We start from the raw sequence: 9,396 nt of genomic DNA, 5'->3' as shown, positions 1-9,396 counted from the left end.
ACACACACACACACACACACACACACACACACACACACACACACACACACACGCAGCAGGAGAACAGGGAGGGGGTGGGGAGGGGAGAGGAACATCCTGTGACACAGCAAGAGAGAAATACACTCAAGCTTTAGTAGCTGTCTCCTGGGCAAATGTCTTAGAAAAGAGAAGCAGCTGGTACATCTTATCAGACTCCACATTTTGTCCTTTAAAAAATATTTAAACTCTCAGTACATAGCCCCTTTGCTAGCGCAGTTTTTCACCATTGTTGTTCTTTGGGGCAGAGATCAGTTTTTCTTATTTCTTGATTTATTTCCAGTGTGGTCTATGATTCTTCTTCTTTTTTTACCACCTTCTTATGGTAGCTTAATTAGTGTCAAGTTTCTTATAGGAATCAAGGAAAAAGAAGAAACATGGCATAACAAAAAGGAGATGGTAGAAACACTTTAATTCTGATGTCATTGTTTGGTTTTGTCCTAAAATTTGAAATAAAAATTTAGACAGCTCTTTTGGCACTGGGTTTAGTGCCGTCTTCATGTACATGCTAATTGGCGTGACCTCAGACCCCACGTCTTACTCAGGTAACTGTCTTTACTCAGGTAAGCCCGGGGGAAGCAGTTGCTTTTTCTTTAGTTGCAGACTTTCCCACCTTCCACAGTGACTTTTCCAAGTCTTTCCCACCATCTCAAGCCTTCAACCTGTTCCTTAATCCTCCTCAGAAAAATAACCTCCTCTTCATTCACCGTATAATGCCTCTTTCCCTTAACCTACGTCCATTCCCCTTTTCTTCTCTTTCTGGAGAATGTGTTCCCACACTTTTCCAAGTTGGGTTCCCCCATCAGAGTTTCTGCTCTTGGGACTGGCTGGGCATATTGATAGCCACTGTGTTGGGCAGAATCATGCCACCAGAAAGACTTCCACATCCTAATCCCAGGAACCTGTGAATATGCTATGTTGCATGGTGAAACAGACTTTGCAGATGTGATCAAGTTGAGGATCTTGAGATAGACACACTATCCAGAATTACTTGGGTGGGTCCCTTGTAATCACAAGGGTCCTTGTAAATGAAAGAGGGAAGCAGGAGGGTCAGAGTCTGTGGTCTTTTTCTCCACAATAATTTGATGTAGTTTTGATAGAATCTGGAACAACAGAAACCCTGAGAAGGCAGAGGTGGTCAGCTGGTTAGGTGGGAGTGAGCAAATGGTTAGAACTCTGATCCTTTGCTTTTTCATCCTCTTTATTATGTCACCTCCTTACCTCCCTCTGTGTTGCACGGATGCCTAGGCTTTGTTATTTTAGAAACAGAGTATTAATTGAGTTTGTCTATCTGCCTGCCTAGTCTTTAAGAACACTTCCCTGTTCTAAATATCTTTTGTGACTGGTTGTCCCTAGATTCCATTAATTTACCATGTGCGGGCCTTGATTCAAGTTCAGGAACTGGAAAGGAAGCACCTCACCTCTTCCATTCATCTTTAAACCATTTTGTAATCCATTCTGTATCAATTTGAATTGTACCAAATTACTCATGTTAATCAGTTAATCTTGTTTATCAGTTATGATCCTAAATTGTAGCTGAATCCTGACAGAGCTGCCATATTGCCTAACTCCAGGGGTCACTGTTCAAGCAAGATAAATGTGGGCCCCACTGGTTTTCTGCAATATGATGGTCCTAGACTCAACCTGGAACTATGGCCAGATGCAGTCACGGTATCCTTGGAAAGGACAAATTCCTAACTGCCTTCCCCACAGATATGCAAGAGAGATTGCAAAATCATTAAAAGCACGAAGAAAAAATGCAGGGGAATCCTCTCAGCTATCTGTATGGTGCCACCAAGCGCAAAAGATGACTTCTTTAAAGACTTTCTTGTGGGAAAATGTAACTATTATTAAAAAGTAATGAAAACCCAGCTGTAAACTTCCACTCGTAGCCCCGAATCTACCTTCCTATGAGGTCCCCATTGGTGAAAAGAAGTTTTCTATAGATTGTCTGGAAATAAGATTAAGTCCCTGAGATGGATCACCACATCCCCATGGATTAGAAGAGCACAGCCTAGAAGTAATGGGTTTGGGTCCTCACCTAAGGAAGTGCAGTCCTGCAGTGTCCCACACAGAACGGGAAAAGGGGCCTCTCCAGGAGAAGTCTGTTCACAGAAATCAACACTTCCACTGCCTGAACCTTACTTTTAGAGTCACAGGGTGTGGATAAAAATGGACTAATTCCCCCCAGAGTACATATTTAAATATGTATAATCATAAATAACTGTGTGTGCATTAACAAAACAAAACAGAAAAACAAGAAACAGAAAAGCAAGACAAAACAAACCACACTTGGCAGGCTACTAATATATTTAACTTTTTTAAAATTCAAAATGTAAAATTCAGAGATCTTAGAATCTAAAGAATGAGTATCTTTTGAGGGGGGAAGCAACAAGCAAACAATTAAACAAAAACCATACACTTAATTGAAACTATGAAGCCTTATTGGTAAGAAGCATATCTGTAAAATTTGAATATTTTGCTTGAATGTGTTTTGTATATTTAGCTAAAAAAATAGGATGACAATATAAATTTATGTATATAAAGTTAAATATTATATGAACTAAGCTGTTTTAAATGAATACTTTTTTATATCAGAGACTTAAACTCAAGAAGAGAAATTTAACTTTGTACAAATAAGAAAAGAATAAGGTCATGGAAAAGATCGGAATCTTGGGCCTGAGTCTGAGAAGGGAAAAATGTGATAGTTTTAAAATCTGTCCTAAATAGTAAAAGTCCCAGTTATAGAAAAACAGGGGTTGAAAAATAGCAACAACAAAAATTAATCTGGTGGGTTTTTAAATAATATTTATTCCAAAATTTGGTGTTTTTTAAATTAAAAACCTGTTAAAATTTCAAAGGGTAACCACACCTATATTGTATAATGGAACTGGTAAATTAAATGTGATGTCGTGTTTTTTCTCTATAAGGATAAGTGACAGAAAAACTGAAGTGAAAATATGCAATTACCTTATGTAAATGTACATAGTATTTCTATTGAACTGTCTCATTTTGATGCATTCTGCTTGTTTTCTGATATTCTGAAGTAGTTTCTGGAAGATTGAAAAATGGAGTCCAAGACTGAAAAATTGGAGTTCTACACCAGTGTCATCTATAATTAAAGTTATATGTGTTTTTGATACATGAAAATTTATCAGATGATATATTCAAAATAAATGAATTTTGGATCATGGGTCAAAGGAGAGACTTTTAGTCTAAACTTCAAAACTCTTGAGTTTACATGTAATGTTATTTGCACGTGAGGTCTTTCTTTGATCTTCCTGAAGAAAATTAAACACTTTGAACTGGCCCGGGCTGGATGGAAGTGGTATTCACTGGGACAATCACTTAGGTTCATTAATACAAATACAACATTCCATGATATATCAGTTTGCTAAGGGAACGAGAAAATGTTTTGTGGTATATACAAGGAAGTGCTTTTGGCTTAGGAAAGAGACCAGGGTACATTTAAAGAGTTTTATGATAAGGGCAAAATTTAGGAGAGCTAAATTTTAATTTAATTACTAGAAATTAAAGAGAAGTGGGAAGAATCAATTAGCCCAGCATCCCCTTGGATAAATGAATTTGTACTTTTAATTGTGCAGTAAGTTATAATGGACCACATAGGGAAATTTTTCCATCCTTTCAGACTGAACTAGACTAGCTGTTGGACTCTCTTCTGAAACTGGGTATTATAACCAAGAAGGGTAGTGACCCAAAGCTTCTACTTCTGACAGTGCAGAGCTGGCAGTGATGAGGATGCAAAAGACCTCACTCAAAACCAGTTGAAAAAAGTGAAACAAACTATCTGTCGAACAAGCACCTACATAGCCACAGAGAATGAAGGCTGAAGAGTGAACCTGTAACTGAGTAGCTGGAAGGATCCCATCCTTCCTGGGATCCCTTCTCAAAACAAAACGGCTACCCAGAAAATACTGAGTTTTCGTTAGTACTTTATCGTCCATATTGATTTGGGGGTGGGTATCTTGGAACTCTTAGTTCAATAAGGAAAATAGGAATTATTCTTGCTTGTGTAAGAGAAAAAGTGCTACAATTATAGAATCCCTCAAATTACATAGGAACATTGTAATTCTAGAACAGAATTAGAAATACCGATATAAACTTTAAAAGAAAAATTTGTACCTTTGATACTGCAATAACCTAGGGACAATGGTACTCCATGTTGCACTCTATCACCCAGTTCTTGCTCTCTGTATTTTTTCACTAAAGGAAACTAAGGCTCCTTGGAGAAACATCTCAGTCTATGCTTGGCTTAGAAACATACCAGATAGCTTGGATCATCTTGTGCCAGAAAGCAAGAAAGCTTTCAAAGATTAATAAACTCATACCAAAAAGACATAGGAACCTACCTAAAAATCTACCACTGAAGCTACTGCTGGCCAAAGTTGTGACATTAAAAATTATAATAAATCTTCCAGTTAACTTAAACACATTTAATCTATTTAAAAGCCGTGATTCCCCAATGATGAACAAAAGGAAAAAAAATTACATTAAGTTTTGGAAAGAAGATGAAGGGACTAGAATTTATTACTGCTGAGCCTTGTCATTTATTTGGTGTTCTTGGCTCATTTATTGTGTCTATAAAGAGTATAGAAATTAGCTAATGCTAAATATATCAGGAGGCATTTTCTGACACAAGGTGGGATTGTCAGTAGAATATGCTGTTATGCTGTGCCTACAAGTCAGAAAAACACCACAGGAAGTAGCCACAATTCATTTGTATCAGTTTTTAAATGATGTAAAGAATGTGAAAGAATGCAGCGCTGCAAGCTGCAAATGTTCTTCTAGGTAAGTGGAAAAAGCAAACATTACCACAAGGCAAAAAAGGAGGTCCATTCAACCGCAGGAGCAGAAGCCAAGCCTGCAAGTGCATGTTGAAAACGCCAGGAAAGGCCCAGGACAGGACAGCTCTTCAGATAAAAATAAATGCAAACAAAAGAGAAAAGCCTGAGGTGGCTAATGAAGAAACTACGGGAGACTCCTGCAGAAAGCAGAGTGGCTAAACATGAAGGCAGTCTGGCCTCTGATGAAGCAAGTGAAAAAGAAACCAAGTCCAGCTGTGTAAACCAAGTCTCACCAGTGATCCTCATGTGTTTCTCTTTTTGTTAATCTCAAGGTAAACATTTGTATCAGTTCATTTATAAATGCAAATATTTGGTAGCTCTGGGAGGACGTTTGAAAGGGAAGAATCTCACCTCTTATTCTATGTTTTTCTTTTTAACATATTTAGGTAGGTGGGTTTGTTTTGTTTTCTTTTTTTCTTAGTGCAAACCATTGTTAAAAAAGTGAATACTGTTTTCTTTGTCAACTTAGCATTCGATAGGCTGCAGAAGTGCAGTTTTAATAGCCTACAATATGAAATGTAACTAAATAGCAATTGAAGTCATAATCATGCATTCACATGACAAATATTTTAAATGACTTACCTTTTTTACCCGTTTTTAAAAGTAGCATTGTTCCCATGAATGCTTGCCTCCTGTCCTTAGCTCTTCCATTAGAACTGTGACATCGCTGATACTGTTAGTCCAGTTTTCCTTATTACTTTAATAATGTGTTGAGAAAGATTGGACATTTTTGAGCATGTGGTGTATATGTATTAAATTACAAGTTGGAGGGAAATTAGGTCTAACAGCTTATCATTATTTTAAAATATTGGTATTTGAAATCCTCTAAGAACAATCTGTCTGCAAATTTTAAGATAGAAAATCATTGGAAATTTGCTATGGATTATAACTCATGAATTTAAAATTTTTCAGTATTAAGAATTATTTACAGATAGTTTCATAACATCTGTGGGCTGATTATGGAACAAAAATTTCAATTATGAAAAAGATTAAGTGGAAAGGCATCTATATGTTTTATGTTCTTATCGGCTTATAAGTTTTTAGAGTCAAAGACATACTTACATAGTTTAAGAATCCCAAACACACCAAATGGATCATCCTGTATAGCAGTTATAGGTTCCTATAGGTAGATGAGAGAGTTATTAGGCACTGTAAATCCAGGAAAGTGGACTGGATGATAACCTTGATCAGAGTTATGCGATATTAACATAATAACTATTAGTAGAGTTTGCATGTATCTTCAACTCTTGGGAACATGTATCCTTCGGTGTTGGGACTTATCCATATCCTCCGTCTGTCTCTAAATAGTAAATAACCTCAGTTAATTAGGAAGGGAAATATCTTTCGTAATAAGTATGCATCTGTTAATCCTCAGAACATTTAGAATTAAGTATGGAAAACTTAAAGCATCAAAATGATTTATTAATATTAGTGTCAAGTAGGGAACTATAAGATCTACCTAGGAAAATATTCCTGATTATAACATTTCATTGAGTTTCATTACAATGATCTGTTTACCCATATCACCACTAGACTGTGAGTTCCTTGGGAACAAAGATGGTGTCTTTTATCTAAGTGTTCTCAACACAGTGACGGGCCCAGAGTCAGTGCTCAGTAGATTTTTATGAGTAAATAAATGAAGTCCTTAAGGCTGTAGACAGATTTGGTTCTCACAGTATCTTCTTCCAAAGAGATCAGAGGAAAGTCTGTCTCATTTCAGTACTGCTGAGCTGCCCCCACTTTGAAGGCTCCTTCCGATAGCCATTTCAGAATGTAGTGGAAATAGAGGAAAAGATTTCTCTGATGTTTTTGATGTTTAGTCCAGGTCATGTTTACAGATGGGAAGGGTCAAACTTCAGGGATGCTCCCTTGACATTCTCTGTGAAATGATGTGCTGTACAAAGGTCTGCTTGCCAGCAACTATGCTTGAATGCCACATGGTTTAGGCATGGAGACAGTTTTCCTGTCAGACCCTGACTAAGCATTTGTTATGCGGAGCGATGGATCATAAATTTCAAACCACTTCCGCATGACAATCCTTAAAAATGTCTGAAAACCGTACCCCTTTTATCTAACGACTCCTGCTTTCTTCTGCTGTTCCTCATATGACACAGTCTCCAGACCTTTCCTGCACCGGGTTTTCCTCTTTTAATTTGTCTGTGTTTCTCCTATGTATTGTCTTGAAGGTCCAGAAATGAGAACCTTATGGCCTGACTGAAGCAGAGAGAAGGGAACCCTTGCTGCCCTTCTTCTGGGCACTGCACATCATTGTAGTCAAAATGTCATCATCTGCCTGGAGCCTTACTCTCACCATACTTGCAGTCAACTCACATCCCCGTGTTTTGTTTTGGTTGTTTTTAATGTGATATGTTTTAAATATGATTTTCCAGTTCTGTATTTGTGTATTTTGAACTAAATCGCTATTTTGGACCTAAGGATTTAACTTGTTTCTCTGTTAAACTGATAGGTTGGGCTCATTATTCCAACTTATTTTGACATTTTGGAATGGTGGTTCTGCCATTAAAATTTTTACATTCCAAGCTTTTGCCAAGCATTGTATTATCTTAGGAAGGAGGATTTATTTTGACATGTAAAGTTTGTTTTAACATAAAGGATGTGTGGTGCATATAGATATTAGGAGACCAAAGTGGTAGACAGCTGTGAACACTTGCTATTCTGTTGGCTGCCCAACATCCAAATCCATCCATTTCAAACCTCATTCATCAGTGAATCAAGTTTGTTTGGGGGCAGGGTTCTGCGTACCTGTAGTAAGGTAAAGGGGACCGTTTCCTTCGCGACAGCTAGGAGTGAGCACATGACCCAAACTTGTCCAAACACACTCCCAACTGGAACTTTGAATCTGGGGAGTGATGCAGTGATGCAGGGGACAAAGATTATTTTCTGGGGTAGTGGTAAGTGTCCAGTGGGATGGAGAGTTTCCAGCAGTCCCGGTATTACTGCAAGAGATTTTAGCGGCATAACCTTAATCAGAGTATTTCTAAGCCAAGTCTCTTCTGTTTAGATTTCCTTGATTCTTTATCATTTTCCAAACCTGATTCCCCATTATTTCTTAGATTTAGTAAGCTAACTGTAAATTTCCTTTCTGTTTTAAGTGTTCCAGAATCAGTTTCTATCATTGGCAACAGGATCTCAAAGCAGTACAGTACACAAAGTACACATCACAGGGCTTCACAGATGCACATTAAATGGTGATTTCTTTTCCTCCTTGTTGCCTTCCCAGTTGTATTATAAGCTCTTTAAAGGTCTATTTCTCTTCACTAACCCCCTCCAAAAAGGTGCTTACTCTGTTGCCTTGTACAAAGAAAGCAGTTAATACTGCTTCTTGCCCAAATTACACTCTTCTTAGTAAATTAGAACTCATCACTGATTCCTTAAAGGATCTAAACAGCGTGGGTGAAAATACAAAAATGCCCTAGCAAGCAAATTGAAAACAGAAGTGGTGCTATATAGTTCTGGCTAGTTTCTTTGGTTACAACGTTTATAATGCTTAGGAGGTGGGAAGAGTTAAATCGGTTTTGTTTGTTTGTTTGGTTTGGTTTTTGACCTAACAAACAATATGGGAATTCCTTCTTGAAATTTTGCTTGGAGCCATACATTTCTAAGAATGGTTCTGATAAAAAATGACGTTCCTGTGTACAAAAGAGGGAGAAGATTTTTAAACTGTGGTAAATTTTTTTTCTTTAGGGAAGCGTTTGAAAATAATTTCCCTTCCTTCCTTGAAGACTGTAACAGTGAGAAGCCATCTTAGAAGCTGCCATGCACAGGGAGGTTGAAGAAGTCCTTCTTTGCGGAGGTGACATCTGAGCTGAAACTCAAATGACCAGACAGAACTGGCCATTCAAAGCCCCAGGGCAGAGGGTGCAGGCAGAGGAAGGGCAGGTGTGCCCCTAGCATCCCTATGCTGGGTTCAGTCTTCCCCTTCGCCTTCCTCCCCCAACCTTGTTTCTTTTCAGACCCAGAAAGTGACAGTCAATTTGGAGTAAAAAATCCTTCATTGGAGATGTGCTGCTTCCTGTGAGATAATCTTTAACATTATTAAACAGAATACTCAGTGTCTCAGGCTGAAGCACTTGCCTCTGGGTTCCTCCAGCCACTGAGATCAGAGATATCTGAAGAGAAATGAATAGGTTCTTGACTTTGAAATGCTCATCAAAGTGTTCCTCCCCAAACGCAAGGTGTCCATCCTAACTACAAATTCCTACCCCTGCAATTCAATCTCTCAGATGTAAATTTCTGGCAGTTTGAGAATGGCCATTCTCTCTCTCCTCCTAATTATGAAGTCTTCAGACCAAGATCCGGCCACCCAGCTACCTAATGAAGAAGAGTTTTAATTATTAAATGGGACATTTATATGTCCTTTTTGGGTAAATTTTATTACCATTGCACTGGAAACTAAAATGTCATTCTGTTTCACTTCCAGACATCGTCAAGTCTTATTACCTTTGTAAGTGTCATCAGCAAGGCCCATTAACAT

This window comes from Neophocaena asiaeorientalis, unplaced genomic scaffold, assembly GCF_003031525.2.
Source record: "Neophocaena asiaeorientalis asiaeorientalis breed wild unplaced genomic scaffold, Neophocaena_asiaeorientalis_V1.1 scaffold162, whole genome shotgun sequence".
In the NCBI taxonomy this organism is placed as follows: Eukaryota; Metazoa; Chordata; class Mammalia; order Artiodactyla; family Phocoenidae; genus Neophocaena; species Neophocaena asiaeorientalis.
The sequence above is the reverse complement of the archived record's forward strand: the minus strand, read 5'-3'. Positions refer to the sequence as shown.